This window comes from Melospiza melodia, chromosome Z (assembly GCF_035770615.1).
Source record: "Melospiza melodia melodia isolate bMelMel2 chromosome Z, bMelMel2.pri, whole genome shotgun sequence".
NCBI classification, from domain to species: domain Eukaryota; kingdom Metazoa; phylum Chordata; class Aves; order Passeriformes; family Passerellidae; genus Melospiza; species Melospiza melodia.
Window position 1 is genome coordinate 28,121,144 of NC_086226.1, and position 22,683 is coordinate 28,143,826.

The 22,683-nt window shown below is 41.3% G+C and overlaps 1 long non-coding RNA gene across 1 annotated transcript in view; it reads left to right on the forward strand.

The window, feature by feature from the left end:
* Positions 1–10,861, forward strand: part of LOC134432414 (uncharacterized) — a 29,381-nt gene extending 18,520 nt beyond the window's left edge. The window contains exon 3 of the long non-coding RNA XR_010031328.1: positions 10,351–10,861. This is a non-coding gene — a long non-coding RNA (uncharacterized LOC134432414). The remainder of the gene's footprint in view (positions 1–10,350) is intronic.
* Positions 10,862–22,683: the final 11,822 nt, after the last annotated feature.

Here is a 22,683-nt window from a genome sequence, read left to right on the forward strand (position 1 = left end):
CCAATAAAGATGAGGTGCAAAAATTCTTGATATAAATACATAGAGATTTAGCCAACCAAATTCCTTAGGACTCCAACCCTTCAACTGGAAGCTTCATTCCACTTCTTCCCAGTTATTACAACCTTCCATGAGCATTAGTTAGAGCCTGGTTGAGACTGGATAAGCTGCATCTCTGCAGGAGTATTGTCTTTATTCAGCACCTACAGAGATGATTATAACTTTTCTTCTCCTCTAGTAGCTTAAGCTAAGACTGTGAAGCTTACTGTTTCCTAAAGCTTTGCCTATATTTAAAATAATTTTTACTTTAGAAAATGGACACAAAAGTAGCTTTATTACTAAGATTTTAAGTAAGACCATTTATTCTTTATTCTTTGAAAAAAACCCTGAGTTTTCTTTCCTGAGTTTGTTTTTTTGCCTTTAGGAATGGCAGACCTGGAAGGTTTTATTAACCTGAGGCAGAACCCTGCCTGCGCTACACCACAGCTATGTAAGTAGGTTTGTGGGCACAAAGTTCTCATGCTGACTCAGACCTCCTGGCTCGACCTTTTAATGCCTTTTAACTGGTCTGTGCCTGACCCTGATGACTGTCTCTGGCCCCAAGGCTGATCTGAGATTGTCACTCTTCATCCTGACTCATCACTGCTCATGTCAGCCAAAACAAGGCTCCTGGCCTTCCTGCCCTCATGGGGCTGCCAGCCCCTTCCCCAACACCCTTTAGGGCTGTGGAGAGAAGGCTTCTTAAAGTGTGGCCAGAGCCAAGGGAGAAATTGTGGAGCTGAAAAAGTTACGTACATTTTGCCAAAAAAAGTGTAGGGCTCCTTCACTTCCAACTCCTACCATTTTGAAAGCTTTGGGATAATTTAAGTGCCAAGAAATTATGTTGGTATTATACTGAAGAGGCTCAGAAATGAAATAAGCTATATTTATTACAAAATACTGAAATGCTTCAACTACATCTTCCTTGCATTAAATTAACTTTGTCCACTGAGAGAAAAATGTTATCTTTGGACTGTGTTGTTTTGGAATTTTTTTTCTTATTGTCATTTGGCTTGGTTTGGTTTTGGACAAAGGAAAATTCTGTCGAAAGCAGTGAGTTGTAGTCAACATTTCTACAGACACAAATGAACATAAAAATGCCATATAAATAATAAATCTTGCTAGGTTTCCACAGCTGAAGAAGATTTTGGACAGGCTACAGATAAGCTAGAAACTGATCCATGCATTTTTAATCTGTTTAAAGGTTTTGTTTCCTTTATCTAAAACATTTTTTGTTTGCTTTATTCACAAAAGAGTTTGAAGATTGGAGCAACAAGCTCCGCTACAATCCTAATGAGTTCAGTGAGGCTAAATGGTGCAAGATAACACAATCTAAGGAGACGTGTTTTCATCTTTATTTTTTGGTAGTGTTCAGAGAAGGCTGTTAAAAATACTCTCAAACAAAGATGCTTCAGACCTAATTGTTCTCATGATGAGGAAAGATTATAAAAACTTGAATTTATTCTTTCTTTGGTAGGCAAAGCTGAGAGAAAATTTCTGAAAATTTGTCCCAGATCTGTAAGAGTTCTACAGTTCTCCAAAGCACACTTTGGTGAATATGTATTTTGACTAGGAGGCACAACTTAACACTGATCTGGTGGGGGTTTGTGACAGCTTCAGTCATCACAGCTATTCCTCTTCTCTGAAAGTGGCTGATGAGTTTTTTGAGGGGATCATGTCTCTCTGCCCACCCAGAGGTCTCAATGCTGTAATTCTGAGTAAGGGACTATTACCTTTTCCATATTTTTAAATTTTTCCTGGTCTCTGTAGGCAACTCAGAATTCTCTGTCTCAAACATCCATATAGTAAATGGACATCTGCTTTACTACTGGAAATCTGTCCAATGTCCTTCTGAACTCAATGAACTTAATTTGCTGATAAATTATTAATTTAGTTCACATTTCCAGTGCCTTTTACTTCTCTGTTTTGATACTTTAATTTTAATACCTACAGTACCTTAACCTTTTTGAGTTCAGTGCTAGGCTTTCAAATAATGTCTTCAATCAACATTTTTGCTCTCTTGTCACAGGATATTATTGAACTCCAGCTCTTCTACAGTCTCATATATCTGTTCACACTATTATCCTCCAGGCCAGTCTTCTAGTCTATCTCACTGTCAAAAATGACAATCTCTTTTGCATTCCATAAATTATCACCTGAATACTTTGCTTATTCCTTGCCATTACTATGCTTTGAGCTTTTTTCAGATGACTCCCTTACATAACTGTGCTGCAAGGTGCTATCCAGAATTACTCATGCCTGAGCCTAATTTTCTCCTTCAATTAAAACCATTAAATTGGTCAGTCAGGAAATCTATTAATTATTTTTCCTAAACTCCAGCCAAGCTAGAAAAGACTCTGAATAGCAGTCAGTCAGAAAATACGTTAACTCCTGAATGTGCTGGAAGTGTAACTTGCAAAGTTAATAGTTACATCATATGCCATCACTGCCTTTAGAATGGACATTAAAATTAACCACAACTGAAAAGCTGGCTAATTATTTTTTGGATAATACAGCATTTTTCTGATGCTGAAGCCAGTGTCATACTTGTGGTTTAGTGTCTGTACGCTCACTGACGAGTTTGTCTTCTCTGTGAGACTCTGAAAAACATATTAAGGCGTAAGAGAATTGTTCATGAAAAAATGGAGAAAAATATGTGAAGAGGCAGAAAAGTCTGTCCTAGAAGAGAAAGATTTTGAGAAATTTGGGTGTCACTAAAGACAAACATCAAAGCACTATAGAATGAGAGCTGGGCCTGTGAGAGATTCAGTCATTGAAGTTTGAACAGGAGGGTACAGGACTTCATTTAAATAAGGTCCCACAGAATGAAATTATGATGGCGTTTGCTTCAAATTTACGTTGAGTTTCCTATTAGGGACTGACATAAAACATTTTAAAATTACACCAGCTGGGTTGTGTACTCTTGAGTGGCACCTCTAAGAGTCAGCAAACTCTCGAGTTTGCTAAGTGAGGAAGAGCAGCAAATGAAAATGATCCCGGCCCGATACCCCCCACTCCTTGAGGCTCAGCCCTTTGCCTGTTGAGAAGATGCAAAGGCATCTGAAGTGAGTATTTCACTGAATTTAGGGGGATTTTTCAAAGGAATAACTTGCACAGACTCTTTGTTTTTGCACAGGCAAGTGCAAATCCTGTGTTCTTAGGTATGTTAGATTTGCACTCAAGTTAGACCTATAAGTGACTTACTATCATGCTTATTGCAAACTACATAAAACCTACTGCTAAATTTTTTTTAATTAGGCTTTCAATTTAAGTGCTGTGAAAACCTTAGACCTGAACTGTTTGTCAAGTCCAGGCCCAGGTTTGGCAAGGAAGTCCACTCTGAATCTTATGACTTAAGGGCATCCCTTCACCCTTTTTGTCCTTACCCTTTTACATTCTTCCATTGTTTGTATCCCCAACCTCCACCTAGATAATTTATGGTTGATTTTAGATTTTCAGTCTGATTTATTTTAGATTTTTAGTCTTATTTTTTGTATGATTTAACCATCCAGCAAGTAGTAGGGTGAGTCTTGCCAACAAACTTTGTTACTGCTTTTACTTTTATATTAACCCTTCTTTTGCCAATACTTTTGCTGGTTTTTCCTTGAGTGGCATAAATCATTCATTTGCAACAGCTTGTAAAGAATTTTGAGGGTGGATGACAGATGCGGAAAGAAAAAGCATCTTCTCCACTTCCACTTGGGAAAAAAAGAAAAAGTAAATGTGTTTTCATTTACATACAGAACATTTTCCACATAATTTCTGCTCTTTTATTATGAATGTTGCACAATGCACTTAAGTTGTCAAAATGCTGCACTGCATAATAGGCTTTGTTTTAGAAAATTTCATTTCCACAGGAGAGGACACTATGCCTACAACTTTTCCTCACAGCACTTTTTCAGTGCTTTTCACTGCTTACCTGGCTCACAGCTGTCAAATCTGCCACAGACTTGTCTCTAATGATCAGATTATCTACAGCAGAGTACAGAGGATGCTTTTTCATCTTCATACATTGTCTCAGAAATTGAAGAATGGTTCATTTCCAAAGTCTGATCTGTGGGTGCTTTCTAGAGACTCACCTGAAGATGTAGCAGGATACAAAACTGAACACACATCAATAAACTTCCTGCTTTAAAAATAAACTGGTGGCAGATACGTCATTGAGTGTGTAATGCACAGGAAGTGTAAATGGCAAACCCAGTTATTTGTAGGGAATTTGACTGGGGGTTATTTGTCTTTCTGTTGTCCTAAGTGTTAGTAGGGGCAGAGAGACTTCCTGTTGTCCTAAGTGACAGTAGGGACAGACAACACCTCCTGGACTGAGGCTCATGGAGGTAATTTTTGTTGGACTTAATAATGGTTACTGCAACACTGTAGACATGGATTGCCCAAGGAAATGGCAGCGCATTGCATCAACCATATAACTAAACTTTTAATGAATTTAGTTCTGTGTCTTCTTACAGCCAGATTCCTTTTTCCCTCTGAGAGTGGTATAGGCTGGTCTTTAAATAGGTGGAGACAGAGGGATTCTGCAGGCATTTCACTGATCTGCCATGGCAGGGGTCAGGACTTTGTTCTGTCACAGCTGTATTGCCCTTTCACTAACCTACTGTCCCTTCTTCAGAGATATCTAATCTTAGAGTATTTGCCCCTGCTTTGAAACCCCTTTCAAGCCTTTTCTGGTTTGACACAGATACTTTTTTTCTTCTGATCCTTGCAGCCAAGGTTATAATCTCACTCTCAGATGTTAACCTCACTGTAGATGTGGGCTGCTCCTAACTGGATTCACTGGAACACCCTACTGAGATACTCATTAATTATTACTGTGTCTTAAACAGACAGGAAGCCTGCTGTCAGGGAATCACCAGTAATAAATTCCTTCACACACTATTAGGAATTAAAGGAAACCTTTGGAACAGGCATATCAACACTTGCCACAGTGCTAGAGTCCTCCTGCTATTATTTTTCTTTTCTGCAGCCTCATTTGACCCAACTAGACAGATGTGATTTTATTAGAGACACTCACATATCACCTGGCAGCCATCCTCCTTTTGATTTTATGTGTGACAATAAAGTGCTGTGGAGTTGCCTGGTATAACAATGTCAAAAAAAGAATGTCATCTCTCTCTATGTTCAGAGTGATTTTAAAGGAATCTGTCCTTATGTGTAAGTCAATATAGTGAGGTATGGAAGATATTCTTCAAACACAGAACAGGCCTTTTCTAACATTTTTCTTTGGGAGACAATCTGTGAGATGAACTTTAAGTGAAATTTCATTCTGCAACACCTTCGACATATATTTTCTACAAAGTTATTTTTTCTTTTTTTTGTTTTTTAATCTGCTTACTAGGATGATATATGGATGGCTTAGAAATGCTTTATTTTGTTTTATATGCTTTGTAGGGACTACAGAGCTCTGGGGCCAAAGAAGAAGGCTTTGATTTCTGCATTGCTCATTCCACATTATCCCTGTGTGTGCAACCCAAAACCATAAATATCGTATGAAACCTGATAGCTTTATTGAAGCAATGTGTTATGCTCCTTCTCCTTTGATTGCAGCACATCACACGGGGAAAGGACTGTAAAATGGCCTCAGTAGTGTTAGATTTCAAGGTCTTTATGGGCCCAGAGTGGAATGACGCTGTAGATAGTCACAAGCTTATGTTGTCTCGAAAGTGTATCGGTATCCTGCTGAGATGATGTAATTCTTATGCTCCTCACTCATTCAGTTTATAACTTGTATTCTGAGCTGACCTTTTCAAGTGTCTCTTTTGCCTAGGATACTGAAAGAGCACAGACTAATACATGTTAATCTCCCTGGCACTGGTCAATTCAAGTGTCCCTTGGACTGTTTGGTTTCAAAGGAATTTCACATCTCTCAACTCTTGTTGAAGCTGAGGAAAACACAGCATTCTCTGAATTTGATGCAGTCAAAATGGGGGAAGGAAGAATGAAAAATCAATATGAAAAATTATTTTCATTTAACACTTCAGTTGTCTGACAAGATCATTACATTTTCTGTTTTTGTTTCTCCCTTAGTCTATTGAATGCTGAATATAGCTGGAGAGGTGGTGAATTTATTCCCTTCCTGCATCATATAATTCACAGTGAAATCCATTTCTGAAATAAAAAAATGCTGAGAGTGTGATATGAATAAGACTGGATTTAACAATTAAAATCCCTCCAAAGAATGAGTTTTGACTTCTATTGCAGCCTTGTGAATGAGAGTGGAAATGCTACTGATTTAATATCTTGCCATTCCTATGAATTTTAATAGTGTATTATCATGTCAGTCATTTTATATCTGAGTCTAACTAGCAGTTGGATACAATTATTATAATGATTTCCTATAATTGGTAAGCTGGAAGTGGGAGTACTTAACAGCTGGATAGAATGCATAAGGCTTGAGAATAAGTGTTTGTTAAAGAGCTGTTCTCTTCAACCTTTAGATTACAGCCCAGCATCCTGATGGTATGTCTTGAACCAGTCATGAATCACCAGGCCATCACCACATCATTTTCTTCCACTTCATCCTGGAAAAGATTAATTATTTGGGCAGACAGCAACGCTTAAAAATGTTTGGATATTATACTAGAAAATTGCGCCTAGCCAGCCAAATGCCTAGAAGAGTTAACTTCATAAATTTTCATAAATTCCAGATAAAGTGGAGTGTGAATTGATCCATGATATGACTCAGTAGCGAGAATATATTGATGTGTGATTTTTTTATCTTACAGGAAGAAAATTATTGTTGTGGTTGTTTCTGGTTTTAATTTTTTTTGTTTTTTAGAGAAGCCTTCAAGTATTGAAGTTTAGTGGCTCCACTTGTGATGGAGACTAATCATTATAGACTCATTTTCCTGCCATATGGACAACTCAACCAAACTAAATGATGTGATATTTTCTACTGGTTTATTTTCCTTTGGCTAGACCATGTGAAACCTGTTGACAGTCTGTCTTACCTCCTCTTCTCCCTCCGTGAATATAGAATAGAGGGAAATTTTATTTTTTCTAATACATTTTACTCTTTTACACATAATTTTCACAGCTATGTGTATGTTCATTATACACACCTACCTATGCACACATGAATATCTGATCAGCATTTTGACTCAGAAGATTAATCATTACCAGAAATTAATCAGAAAATTAATTTCTAGTAATGATACTTATCAAGAGGACATGTAAATTAGGACTCAATTTGTGTCACTGTTGGCATCACAAACTTATTGAACTGTGAAGAAAAAGAACAGGATGATATTAAAAAGCATGAACATATGGGGTGCTGAAGGGATTATAGGCAGTCTGCAATGGAGTCACAGTGTGGAATTTACAGCCAAGAAAACACATATCAAAGACTCTGCAACTCATATGAAAAGGTGATGTGTGCCTTAACAAGAGTGTCTGAATTTTTTTACAAAAATAAGTTGCAGATGAAAAAAGAAAACTCAAGCAGATAGAAACCTTTAATGGAAGGGACTGCTCCTTACAAATGGCTACAGGATTTTACTGAAAAATTCAAGAAGGAACATATTTTTTGCTTATTTGTTTGTTTTTAGAGTTTAGCTGCCCTATTTCTTTATTGATAGAATATGAAATCTATCTTGAAATATTAAATCCATACTGTTGTGGCATTTATTAACCTGACTAGAAGAAGGAAAGTAGACTGCATTGCTATACCAAGATTTTAGTGATTTTCTGTCTTTTATTCTCATCTCACTGTTATGGTGACTAATTACTGAGAACATGCTGCTTTTACTGGGCTCTCTCAAGGCAAGCTAATTACATGGCTCTAATTAAGTGATTTGTTATGCAGACTTAACTTTTCCCATTTAATTTAAAGTGGTTTTATACTGTGTTGAGAAAGAGAAAAGGGGTACTTCTAACATAACACCAAAAAACTTCAAATCTTGATTTTGCCTCCAGAGGAAAAAAATGGGAATGTAAGATACTCACTAAAATTTTTCTTCCTGAAAAGAGTAGAATGCTGACAGTATCCTGATATTCTTTTTTCACATTTTTCACTTCCTAAATTCTAATCTCTTCAAATGAAGGAGGTTGCAGGAACACAACATGGTAGGAGATATTTAAATGACCTTTAAACCAGGTGACATTCTTAAGAATGAGCTATTTGGGCAGTCTTCGAGAAATAACCTATTAATCTCAATTTATTTTCTAGTAGATGGACTTATAGATGGACTTACTTGGAAAACACAACTGCATTTGATATCATGTGCAACGATTACTCCTAAAAAAGACTGGCATGTATAATAATGTTATTATGCATTGCATTTACTCCACAGTTTGAAAGCCTGGGGAAAATTAAAATACATTGCAGTTTTATTTAAAAAGTTTTAGGAACAGTGACAAATATATAAGACATGTGTATGAAATGATGTTATCATTGCTGTAAGCAACTTATTCAAATCCATTTCTATAATTAACATGGTTTATAGTGAAATTGTGTTTTTTAGAAATGGATGATATGATAGAATATAGCTACAGCTTCCACATCAACACATATCCCTGTAATGCTTTTAATGAGACATTCATAATTTACACATGTGGTTGCAATATAGTTGGCCTTGTCTCAGATTATGCACACTGATGTTGCAATATTTAAGATATTAATGAATTAAGGTACAGGCTCAAATTTATGGTTAAATCTAAGTAATCAATGAGTTAATTCAATTAAAGTTATCCATACATGTCATATGGACATAGCTTTTTCTTTGTAGAAATGATCTCAGCTCACATGGTTTTGAATGCCTCAGATGTTCAGTTCTTAGTGTACAATTTTTTTTAAAGTATACATGAAAGATGCCTCACAAAATTATATGTAATGATACATACACTTGGTACAACAATCACTATCAGTATGTCTTTGTCAATTCTTCCTTGGAACTAGAGAGAAAAATAAAGAAATATTCTGGAATAACAATGGTTTATGCTGGCTGGCATACGATCTGTGACATGAGCACTGGCACTCAGACTTTTTAAAATACTCTAAAGATTTCTTTTCTTTAAAGATAAGTCTGATAGGAAAAACTTGGGAAAGAATGCTTTGATGTTTTAGTAACTTCATATCATTTATATCCCTTTTTTCTCTTTTTCCATTTATGCATAATATTCTTTCTTTCCCAAACTAAAAAATGTTCTGCTTTTTGACCTATTTGGTATTAAAGTAGAGGCATTTCATCATCTAGATAATGATGTATAAATATCTTCCATAGCTAGTGATAGTATTTACCAGGTACTTATCATGATTTTTCCTGATGTAAAAGAGTAATCAAAATGTTTTAACAGCCCACTTTTTTTTTTTTTTTTAATCTAGTATTACACTGACTGGTCAAATCAAAAATTTGATGAATTATGTAATCTAAATTCGATGAGCATCCATAAAAACAGAAATGATTTTAAGAAAAAAGGGGAGAGATAAAAATGTATCCTAAATTTTGAAAATTATGAGGAAAAGTGCAATAGAATTTTAGGCTGTAAATAATAATGTTTCGACTATTATGCTGAACTGGCATCTTCCCTAAAGATACCTCAAGGGAAATTCTACCTGAGCTCTAAATCTATGGAAGCAGTTGGATCCCATCACTTCATTATGTTTAGAGACATGAAACCTAAATTAATTTTTGTTGTCAGTTTTTTTGAAAGCTTTTGTTTCTGGAAAACCTTTAAACCTTGCTATCCTTTAAAGAAGGTCTCCCTCACACCTCTAGAATTTGGTTGATTTTAGAAAAGTTTTCTTGTACAAGCCCTAAATTTTTTCATATATTGTGCTACTGAATGCCTCTAGGAAATGGAGTGCAAAGCTTAATGCTACAATCCTGTGAAGCTTTGAAATCCCTCTCTTTGCAGTGGATAATATTTGGGCCTTTCTGCTTTTTTGATTTAATAATCCAAACATGGCATTGGTAAGATTTCATAAATGGTACCTGGATACCTAACCTCAAGAATTTAGCATCCAATTGGACCAATGCAGAACCATTCTTACTGTCACTTTTCATTCTCACCTAGCTCACCAGATATATAGAGATGATTTGAAATAACAAATTAAGTAAACTTTATATATACTTCCACCAGAAATCAGAACTCTAATGTTATGACCCACTCCACAAAAGGAATCAATTTTATTGCAAATTATTATAATCTAAAGACAGAATTTTATACCTTCTCCTTCCAATTTATGTTGCTCTAAATTATTATATTATGTAATATGGTTGTAAGTGTTGAATTTCCTCTGGTATTGGATTAAAAGAAATACTTTTTGTGTTAAAGTATTCCTTTGGATTTTTTTTGTTTCAGCCATTAGAACAAAACCGATAGTACTTATGGAGAGAAAGATGGTTCTCTGAAAGGACATTGCTCTGCTGGGAAATCTGAAAACAGGTCATTGATGAACTGCTCATCTTCCCACACATGTACTCTGGTGCAGGAAGGGTGGCATTTGCAGCAATCTATCTGTGTTTACATGCTAATTCTCTCAAGTTCTTTTATCATCTGTTTCTTGCAAGAAATCAGGGTGACTGGTCCTGGTTTTTTCTTCCACACTTGCTGGAATAAATGCACTTCAAATGCTTTTGTTCGCTGGTAGCTTTCCATTTCGCATGGCTACACACATGACTTGCAAACCACAGCATGGCAGTTGTGACCATCAGCTGGCTGCTTCAATTATGGTGACTTTTATCTCATCTCTTGGAATGAGGGTGTTAATATATCATGCATAAGGTCCAGCCAACTAGCTGACCAAAACTAAGATGCTTTTGCCTCATATATTAATATAATTTTCTAATTCATAGAAAACATAACTTACAGGAACCACAGTTGATATGTACACTATTCTGCCTGAAATATCTACAGAAACAGCAATGTAAATGTCAAATGACTATTTTTCTTATTATAATAAACTGCTTTAACAAGCGTGTTTGTGTGTTTTGAGGCTTTTTTTTCCTTGATTTTTTTTCTGTGAGGAAATGAAACCAAAGAAATTGGTCTCAACATCCCTTCTGGGACTGCAGGGATCCCCACACATCAAACCCCAAGTCTACTTTTACCCTTACTAATTGGACCAATCTTGGATTTATCCCTCACTTACAAACTACATGAAAATTGTGAAGCAAAGATTTGGGGATGCCAGATGTGAGTAACGGCCTCAATCTAGGGACTGCGTCTCTGTGCTCTTTGCAAACTTGCAGAATTATTCAAGGGAACTTAAATAATGAACAGATTTTGTGTCTCCTATCTCCTCCCACAAAATCCCTGATGTTTCTGGTCCTTCAGTGTCTTTTCTTTATGGGAAGGACAAGAGCATGCCCAATCAACAGCACATTGCAATGGCATTCTTCCAACAGGCAAAAATATTCCTGTCTTCTGCTCACAAATTCTAAAGAAGAAAGAAAATCAGAAAAAATAGAGGTTTTCGGACGTGTTAGGAAGAAAAATTTGTGAGAGTACAAACTCTGTCTTATTACTTGATCATACATGGGTTTTGCCAGACCATCTGCTAACAGAAAGATTCCCTTTGGGAGGTAGTTTTCAAAAGTATTCCTTGGAAAAAAGATGTGATTTACAAGCTGAAGATTTCAATGGAATATTAAAGGATTTCTGTTTTCTTCCTTCTGGAAGACTTGGTGAAATTGTAGCAGGAGATGAAATGGAAAGGTTTTGCGCTTCCTCAGAATTTAAGGGGCTGCTGTGCCTGAAACTCTTAGAGTGAGGAGGAGAGAAGTTCAAAAGCTTTTGTACAGACTTTCTGAAAGGATGTATCTTAAAAATCAAAATGTATTGAATTAATATTTAATACAGTGGTCTTGGAGTTCTTAGGCAATAGTGTGGATCAATAAGGAGCATGATGAGACCACAGAGGTGGGAATTGGGCTGCTTTGAGTTTAAACGACGCACTCCTCATTCCAAAGGTTCCAGCAAAGGAGATCTGACTAGAGCTGCCCTGGAGTGGATGGGATTTCAGCTACAAAATATAGAAGCAGTTTTGGAACCTTCAGTCCCATCTTCATCCTGAAAAGAATAAACTTCACCCTTTGCAAGGGTACAGAACAGGTGAAAGGTCTGACTGTGAAGGCAAATCAAGGTGACTCGACCAAAGTGGCTGCTTTTTTCAATTGTTGTTGTGATTATTTGCTGGTTTTTATTTAGAAATTCACTACAACCTGTAGAGAGAAGTAGATATTTTTTAGACACTTGAGCAACTCAGCTTAGTGCCTCTGAATTGCCATTAACTGCAGAGGGCATCTCAGCAAATTGCCTTCACTAGGAGGAATTTGGGCTTTGTCATAAATAAGTGTGCTTGAAGAGAGATTACTGTAAGCAGCTTACTGCTGACTGTGGTGTGGTTAGCAGAAGAAAACAAATTCACCAAGTAAAAATAAGTTTGATAAAGTACAATCCTCCTACAAATGGCTGGGTTTGTGTGCAAGTGTGACCTCAGCTTCAAAAATAATGGTTGTTACCAACCAGGGCAGCTTATAAAACGCTGCATCCATCTCAAATTGTTGGAGCTGTGTTTATATGTGCTCTTCTCCATCCAGAGAGATGCAGAAAAACAGTAGCCAAGCATAACTTCCAAATCAACAAGTGGAAAACCAACAGTAAAAATATAAGCAATTTTATAATTCCACTAGTAAGATAACTAAAATGTGGGAGATAAAAACTTGTGTAGCTGACATTATCACTCAAACAGCTTAATATAATTTAAAAAAAGTAAGGAAAAAATAAAAAGATGACAAATTTTCTGCACTTGGGAAGCACTGCATTTAGCTACTCTAAAATTTTGACGATATGAGATTCTCAAGGCAGTTCATTTTATATTCTCTCTGTCCTTGTCTCTGCAAGCAAAAAAAGTGGAGCACCTGGGCTTATTTAGTAATAAATTGAAACTTGCTTGGTTTAGCATCAACTAGTGTGGCAGAGAGCAGCTAATTGTTGTGGGAGAATGAAGAATCTGGGAAAGGGAGTCCCTCATTCCTCAAGTATTAATAACTATTGAGAGTGACGCTTTTCCATGGAGAAATATACATCCTGAAAATGCTCCTGCTCTCATCACAGGTATTGCCACCTACTCTTCTGGAATTATATCATGCTTAATAAAGTTTTTTTTCTCTCTCTTAGGTCCTTTATTTGTGCTGTTCAGGCAAACCTATCAAAAGTTAATATTGAATGTTAAACCAAAATATTAAAATTAAAAATAAATTTTAAATTTAAATTTTAAAAAAGAAATTTAAAATTGTCTTTGAAATTTGCCCATCTGTTTCTACAAGAAATTGAAATATTTTACAAGAAATATTTCAGTTCTTCTATGATAGCTCTATCTCACTTCTGCAAGAGCACAGCTCTCCCTTTTTTATTTTAAGGTGAAGGTTCAATGACTTTTTGTCAGGATTTTCCATTTTGTTTTACTTTGGTTGGTTAGTTGTTTTGGGATAAGATTTTGAAAAACAAAACTTTAAAAGTAGTCAGTTATTTGTACAGAAAATACCACAGATTTTGTTTGAATATCACAGGATCATTTTGATCAGTTTCATAAAGTCCTTGATTAGGAATTAAAAGGGTAATTCTCTCTTGTGAAAGGGAGTTAAATTGCTGTTATCTCATTAAGAAGCTGATGAAGGTTTTCTGGGTATTTCAAAGTTAATTGTGTCTTAAAACCTTACATGCTTCACTACAAGGGCAATACAAATTTAAACTTATCAGTTTGACTGCAATGTTATAAAAACAACATCAGTGGTGTTCAGTAAATATGACAATTCATTTAAAATAATTAAATTTGGGAGAAATAGCAGGAAAATAAATATATTATATAGGCAGTACTCTGCAGGAAAGAAAATAAGAAAAAATAAAATCCAAAAGCATTGCAGGTTTTCAAATTTTAAATTTTTCAGTGGTGCTTTTAAATATTTGTTTAAATTAGGTTTCCCTTTAGAAAATATTCCTTTCTAAATATGCATTTTCCTTTCCTGGAGTTCCTTCTTTTGTGTGGAACTGCTGGAACTTCATTTGAACATGTCTAATGAAGAGGAATCCCACAGATATTCTAAAATCAAAGTTTGACCTTGAACTCCACACTTAAAAATTCCACTTTGCTGTGAGGTTTTTGTGTGTGTGTGTACATGTCTTTGTTAGTTCCTTTAGAGAAAATAAGGGAGCATGTCAAGGGTCCCCATGGCAAAAAGAAAAGACCATTCTATTACTTTTGAGTTTCTGGTTTGATTCAGCAAATATCCATTGCTGAATATTGGATTTAGATTAATGTAAGTGTTTCTATCCCAGACACCTACCTCGTCACTGAATTTAAATGGAAAAGAACTACTGGTGATTTGTAACTCAGAGTTATCATTCCATGGCTCTCATAACTCAATTGTCTTGCACTGCTCCAGCAGTTCCTCCAGTCCCCAGCACCACTGCAAATGTCCAAATATCCCTTTGTATCCTGTCATTAAAACCCTTTTCTCTCTCTGTACTTCCATCCTGTGGCAAGTCCAGGATATCCACTAATTTGGAGAGAGATAGTTCTTGCAACAGTCAGCCAATATGAGAACAAAGGATGTGAATAACAAATGTCCAAAGGCATCTGAATAACAAATGTTCAGAAGTTCTTTCCAATCTAAATTATTCTATGATTCTGTGACTTATTTAAAAACCTTTCATTAAAACTTTATGATACCTCATTGGTACTTGGGTAGAAAAGGTATTACAGATCCCAGATTAATCAAACAACCAATATGACATCTCTGTAGAAGAAGAAAAGTCAAAAAAGACAGAGAAAAGAGCTGACACAAATCTCTGAGATTCTAAGATGATTGCTTTATGTCTTAGAAGTAGGGAAAAGAGGTTCTAGCAATGACATTTCATGTTTTGCTTTAGGGGATGTGGTTTATTCCCAGTTCTTTAGAACAATTGAAAAAATAGAAAAGAAATTGAAGTTTTCTAAAAAACTTAGATTTAGTTGAAACTCCATTGCTGACTAATATTTTTCCAGTTGAGCCCTTTCTTTTACACTGTTGGTAGTAACATTGTAGCACTTAGCAATGGCAGCCATCTATAAAGGATAGATGACAATGCCTGCTGTGGCAAAATGTAAATAACATGAGCAAAGGATTAACCAGTTTGGAAAAATGGACACCAAGAGCAATACTCATGGCCACTCATCAAGAGCAGTTCACAGGCAGTCCAGTGTATCTGAGCTCAGAGGGGGACAAAGAAAACATCTCAAGACATTTTTTATATAGGTAGTACTATGTAAAAATGTTGTACAATGGAGCATATAACAACCTAGTTATTTCCTGAGAGATGCAGTGGACCTCAAGAAAAGAACATATCTAACACTGGTGATCTGAAGGTGGAAGAGAAGGTGAAAGGAAGCGCTAAGCCAAATATGAACATGTTCATCCAGCTGTCTCCATGGCTGCAGCTGGGATCAAAGCACCCTTTCTTCGAGTCTGTCCATGTGGAACAATGCTCACTCATACTAAGTGAATGACAAACAAAGAACTTTGTCCAAAGCCTTCTTTGGCAGCTTCCTGAGCCTCTGACATAGCTAAAGGCTATTCTGAAAAAGAGTCTCGAAACCAAGGCAAGGCCAACGAGATCTAAAGAATGGAACCCACTGGGAGGCAGTGGAAAGAGAACTGGTAATATTTCCACAATATTTCTAAGATGCATATAGAGAATGAAAAACTGAAATCTAGAGCTGGAGGCTTAGCAGAATGTCAAAACTACCAGCCTACTCTTAAAATGGCTTTGCATTTGAAAGCCTATTACTTATCTACCTAAAGTGTCTGACTTGGACAGTTTAAAATTAATCCCAGCTAAAGCTGTCCCTGATACTGTGCAGAGTTATCACAGTGGTTGGAGAGCCCATCTATACTTCAGGGATCTGTCACCAGGGTCAGTTGTATGTTGCTTTTCCAGGCATTCTTGTGTCTATGTCTCCCAGGCATTTCCCTTTTTATATTATTATTTATTTTGTAGGATTTCTGGTTCATTTCTGTTTGACATTTACATCTGTTGGCCAGATTGAAAGCTGGTTTCTAAAGTCATTAGGAAGGCAGAGCTTACTCCCAGTCCTTCTCCAGGTAGAGGTACAACATGTGCAGGAAACCTGGAATGCGAATGATACCCTGGACTGCATGAAAAGAAGGCTATCCAGGAAGTCAAGGGAGGTGTGCATTCAACTCTGGGGTCCTCAGCACAAAAATGATGTGGGTCTGCTGTGGAGACAGACTGAAAGAAGTGAAAAAGAAAAAAATTAATATTTGGCAATGAAGTGCATTATCCACCTCCCAGTCAATTTTTCTTTACTGAATTAAAACAGTTGCTGTTCTTCTTTTAGTTTTATTTTAAAATATTTTAAAATAATAAGATTTGAAAATTAACTGTATTTCCTACTTTTTGAAAAGGTGATTTTTTATTTCTCATTAAAAGACAATGTGGCTTCTAAACTTTCTACTCTTATAAACTGAAAAACAAGAAATAGATCCGTCTGCTGTTAAATCTCTAGGTCCCCATTAATCTCAGTCATGTGTTACCCATGAGATATATGATTCTCATCCAGCACTATTATATTGGTTTCTCTTTCAACAAGTCATTTTTATTTTACTCTCCCGGGATAGTGTATCTACTTGACATATAATTTCAGTAAATTCCCTCAAACTGGGCAACTCCAGGCTTTTTATTAATAGGAAATGAAGACTATTGCTTTATAAAGTATTTTCCCAGATTTAATAATGGTTGTGTCAAATTTATTACTTTATCCTTCAGTAACATTATCAGTAACAATAAATCTGTGCTGAAAAAACTTTATTTGATTGGGATATTGAGATAAAATTATGATTCAGGATCAGATTTACACTAGACCTGCTTTCCTGCCAGAAAATTTACTCTCTGCAGGTTGTCCTGGTTGGTACCAGGCAGCACAGAGAAGCCAGAGCAAATGTGCCAGTGGTTGGGCAGAGAGGAGCACTGGAGGCAGGCTGAGAGCGCAGTCCTGCATCAGGCTCAGTTGCCTCCGCTGCCCACTCTGCCTTTGGCTTCTGCTGCCCTGTAGGGAGAAAGCGCCACCCAGAGACTGTGTGAGAGAAATAACAATTTATTTCCTTTTTCTTCAATGAAGATTTGTGAGATCCCTGCTAGAGTTGCCAGTGGGTTGGCCTCTTGCAGGGCTGGGAGGAGTCCTGGGGGCTGGGCACCCTTCTCTTAACAGGGTGCAAGGGTCCCCATGGCAATTGGTGCCAGCCCAGGACAGGGGTGGAGGGGCTGACGCTGCTGGCCTCGGCAGAGGGATCTGCCACTGTCACCATTTCCTGCTGTGGCTCCTCCTGGGGCCGGTCCCACTCCATGGGGACAGGCACAGGTGGGGGGTGGCTGGGACCCCCAGGGAAGGCAGCCTCCGATGTGCCAGCTTCCTCCTCCACATCATAGACTTTGGGGCCATGGGCAGGAGCCCCCCTGCAGGAGCTGCTGGTCTGGGAGCTGCTGGTGCTGCTGGAGCTGGAGCTGGCACTGCCCACAGGGCCATTGTTCTCGTCCCTGATGGCACCAGAGCGCAGCAGCCTCTGGGCCTCCTCGCTGCACTGGCCCACGATGATGCTGATGATGCCGTGCACCAGCGGAGCCGTGTGCTGCTCGAGGACAGGCTGCAGCCCCTGGACCAACGCCTCGGCGTTCAGCCCCTTGATGCACAGGTCGTGCAGGATGGAGCTCTCTGCGGCCTCAACCAGCCACCACCAGTGCCGGAATATCCCCTCCAGCCTCTGGTGCAGCCAGGGCCGCACAGGCTCCAGCAGCTGCGGCTGTCCACGGAAAAGTCCGGCCCACACCTCGGGCAGGAGGCCACCCGGGAGCTCCAGCCCTGAGAGGCCCTGCTCAGCTGGGGACAGTGTCACCTGCGGAGCAGCTGGACAGGACGCCACAGGGCCGTGGGGGCTGTTCTCGTCCAGGCGGCCGGGAGCTCTCCCTGCCTGGCCCGTGGCCGCTGGCAGCTGCTCGGGGGTGGTGTTGGCCGTGTCCAGATGCTCATCTGCGTGCTCAGAAAGCCTGACGGTCTCTATCGGTGTCCTGCAGAGTGGGCATGAGGGATTTCTGTGTGCCCACCGCAGGATGCAGCCCAGGCAGAAGTGGTGGTGACAGGGCAGAGCAGAAGTCACATCCTTCCAAGAGTCCTGGCAGATGGGGCAGTCGCCGTCCGTCTCTGTGGCCATTCCAGGAGTGATGGGTCTGGGACTGGCACCGAGATCCTGTAGGAACAGGCCCTGCCCAGCACCAGAGAGGCCTGGCTTGATCCTCTCGGCCTTGCTGCTCGCTCAGTAGAGTTCAGGCTGGAGCCAGAGTGGCCCTGAGAATGTCTGAATGGAAGAACTGAGGGGCACAATGTCACAGTCCATCCCCCTGTCATGTCACAGCCCACTGCTCTTTGACACCAGCCTCCAACCCCTGTGACAGCCCAAAAGACATTCCAAGTCCTTGGAACTCCAAGATAAGCAGTGAGGAAATGTGAGATCACAAACTAGCACTGTCTGATGTCACCATCCACAGGCTGGTGACATCAGAGTCCTCTACCCTGTTGTGAGAGATGAGATAATATTTTGCTGAAGTTATTAGGTTAAAAGGTTATTAGGTAAAAAACCAAAAGTTGTTGTTTCTATGTGTTGCTATTTCTGGTTTGGATTTGCTCAAGTTAATTTGTTGGGCGTTGCTGTGAGCTGGGAAGGCAGCCAGGTTGAAGACCAAAAAGGAAGTAGGATGAGAAGGGAGGGGACAGAAAAGTAGGTGATCAGGAGAGAATAGAAATTCCTGAGTATCTAGCCAATGGAAAAGAGGAAGGGGACCACCCCTGGCCAGGAAACGGGATAAAATGTAGTCCTTTTTTTGGAGAGTGTGTGTGTTTTGCTCCATGTGGCTCTGGTGAATTGTTACTAAGAAGCAGATTTCTTTCGCTACCGTGATTTTGTCCCCATTTAATTGTATCTAAAAGTTCATTTCTAATACTGTGATGCCACATCAGGCCTTCCATCCCTGCAGGCACATGTTGTCAGAGAACAAAGGAAATACTGTTTCCTGGTTTCAATTTCTACATCTCTATATGCTCTCCCTCAGCCACCTGCATTATATGTCCCTGGCCCTGTCTCTATTCCCTGCTCCTGACACCTTGCCATGGTTTCCTGGGGACAGTCCTGGTGTCTGTTCACAGGGCCTCTCATCTCTCTCCCTGGGAGAGGCCATCACATCCAGGCCTTTCACACCAGGCCTGGTACAAGCTTTTGTGCCTTTTGATTTAAGGTCAGAGTTTGTTCTCTCTGCAGCCCTATTGGATTGAGCGTGATGGGCACAAGGACACTTAGCACCTGTGTTTAGGGCTGTGGGATGTTCAGCTTTGCTTGCTCAGCAGAACGGGTCCTGTTCTAGAGGGGTTCCAAACCCAGGAAGGAATTCTCTCTGTCTTCGGTTTCAGCAGCAGTTCTTTCATCTGCTCAATGACAAGGCCAGGCCTCCTTCCTGGGAGCACTCCTGAGGTAACAAGGACACACTCCAAATGACAGCATGTGGGCCCCTAAACAAAGGAAAATCTGCAAATGCACAAATGGTGCAACAGAGGTGCAGTGCAATTTCTCTCTTCCTGCGTTCCTGCCTTTGCGAGCTGTCCTCCCTGCCTGAAACCTGAAGACTGGGAAGGGCACTGTGTCAGCAAGGGGCAGTCTGACACCTCACTGCTGACCAAACAAGGACCCCTTCTCATTGTTCAAGGTACAGAACTGTGGGAATAAAGGAAAATGTGTCTGAATCGGGGCAGCCAGGTTGTCAGCAGGGTCTTGTGGTCCTGGATGGTTGTGGGATACCTCATGGGAACTGACCAAGTGAGGGACAGCTGGAGGCTGGGCTGGAGGAGAAGGCTGGGATTTTTAAAGATTGGGATGCTGCAGTTAAATGTCCCAATTCAAGGCTGCTGCTGATCTCACACTGGGAGGGGCTGTTGACTATCTTGAGGGACAAGATGCCATACAGAGAGTTCCAGAGAGATTGGATCCTTGAATTTCCTGTGGGAAAAGGTGCTGCCCCCATGGCCCTGGGCCAAGGGCTGTGCCCCACAGGACATGGCTGCCACCCAAGGTGGGGCACAAGGGAAAGGCTGAGGAAGCAGAGCCCAAGGACTGTGTGAGGGAAATAACAATTTATTTATTTTTTCTTAATTAAAGGGTTGAAAGAGCCTTGCTAGTGGTGGTGGGATCTCTTGCAGGGGTGGAGAGAGTCCTCATCATCTGGGGCCTTTCTCTTTAGGGACCGTCGGGGCCGCCCAGGTGAGCAGTGCCCGCCATGGGTGGGAGCAGAGGGGCTGGGGTTGGTGCCCTGGACAGAGGGACCTGCCTCCTCCTGGGGCTGGTCCTGCTCTGGGGACACTGGAACAGCTGGGGGGTGGCTTTCTCCCCTGGTAGGGGTGGCCTCCGTTGTGGCAGCTTCCTCTTCCTCCACGGAGGCTTCAGGGCTGCTGGCTAGAGTCCATGTCCAAGAGCTGGAGCTGAAGCTATTGGTGCTGGGGGAGCTGGGGCTGTGGGGGTTAGGGGTGCTGGGGCTGCTGGGGCTGTTGGGGTTGGGGCTGCTGGGGCTGCTGGGGCTGCTGGGGCTGCTGGGGCTGGAGGAGTCATGGCTGTTTGGTCTAGAGAAGCTGGGGGAGCTGGGGCTGCTGGGGCTGGAGGAGTTTGGGTTGTTGGGGCTGGAGGTGTTGGGGTTGTTGGGGCTGGAGAAGCTGGAGAACATGGAACTGGAGCTGCTGGAAGTGCTGCTGGCTGCTGGGCTATCATCCTCATCTGCGGCAGCCTGAGAGCGCAGCAGCCTCTGGGCCCCCGAGCTGCAGTGTCTCGCAATGATGTTGATGGTGCCCTGGACCAGTGGCACTGTGTGTTCCTCCAGAACGCCCTGCAAACTCTGGATCATGACCTCCTGGTCTGGCCCATACACACAGAGAGCATGCAAGATGGCACTCTGTGTGCTCCTTGCCATCCACCACCGGTCCCTTTGGATGGTCTCTGTCCTTTGGCGCAGCCAAGTCTGTACAGGACCCAGAAGTTCCCGTCGCCGACGGAAAAGCTGTGCCCAGACCTCGGGCAGGACACCACCGACAGCTCTGGCTGCTGTCCCCTGAGGAGAAGAGGGATGGGCCGGCACAGGGCCACGGGGGCTGTTCCCATCCTGGCCACCGGGAGCTCTCCCTGCCGAGCTTGTGGCTGCTGGCCGCTGCTCAGGGGCTGTGATGACGATCTCTAGATAGTCACCAGCATCATCAGAAAACCTGACAGTCTCTATGGTTCCTCTGCACAGTGGGCATGATGGATTTGTCTGTGCCCATCGCAGGATGCAGCCGCGGCAGAAGTGGTGGCCACAGGGCAGAATAGTAGCCACATCATCCCAGGTGTCCTGGCAGATGGCACAGTTGCCACCCATCTCTGTGGCCATACTTGGCCTGTGCAGCACATGGAGAGCGCTGAGGATCAGGAGCTGTTCTCTGTTGCTGGTGTCACACCCTGCAGGAGAGGGGAGGAGGGAGACGGAGAGCCTCCCACCTCCCTAAAACCCTGTCACCTGCCCATGTCTGACTGGGGGATGTTTCCTGTCAGTGTTGCAAGTATGCTCTGCCCCAACTAGGCAGGACTGGGGAAACCCTGCTGGTTGCTCTGGGACTGGTACTGGGACCTGCCAAGAACAGGCACCACTAAGCACCAGAGAAACCTGGATCAATCCTCCACACCTTGAAGTCACACAGTTGCACCTCACTTGGTAGGACTTCAGGCCAGAGCCAGACTGGCACCGGCTCTGCCCGTGTCTGTATTTAAGCAGTGAGGAGGGAAATGTCACAATCTCGTGCTTGGTGATGTCACAATGGGCCTCTCGCTGATGTCACCCTCCATCAGCAGGTGATGTCCTCACCAGTGCATGTTGTCAAGAGAAAGATGAAAATATTTTTTGTGTTTTCAGCTTGTCCATGTTGTTCTGCCTTGACCACCTGCATCATGTGTCCATGGCCATCTCTTATCCCTGCTCCTGACACCTCGCCAAGGTTTTCTGTGAGGAGCAGAGTGCTGGGACCAGTCAGCATGGCCTGCCTGTGGCTGGATGATGCCTCCTCCTGTCACTGCCTTTCCCTGGGCAATGCTGGGATTTGGAGAACCTGGGTGCTGGCACCAGCCCTAGGTGAGAGTCTCCCACCCCTGTGGGTTGTGTCAGTGCTTCAGGCAGAAGCAGGAAGGAATGTTTTGCTCCAGCCCCATCCACTCCTGCTGGCACTTGCCCACAGTGCCAGATCCCTCTCCACTTCCCAAGTGTCTGTGTTTCTGGAGTGCAGTGCCTTTGTGCTCCTCCGCAGCAGGAGGAAGGAGCCTCAGGAAGGAGCTGGAGTTGCTGTCCCTCCAGAGTGGGGTACAAGGACCAGAGGAACCCTGTCATGACTCTGGAGAGCCCAGGACCCATCACCACATGGGCCATGCTATGCCATCATGCCCTCTTGCCTCTGGCTGTCGTCATCCCTGAGAGTCATCAGTCCAAGCAGTTCTTTCTTCACTTGGAACTAATTTCTCCTGGTTTGAGGCTTGGCTGGTGTCAGGCAAGGATGCTGTGTGCAACCACCACGTGGCTCTG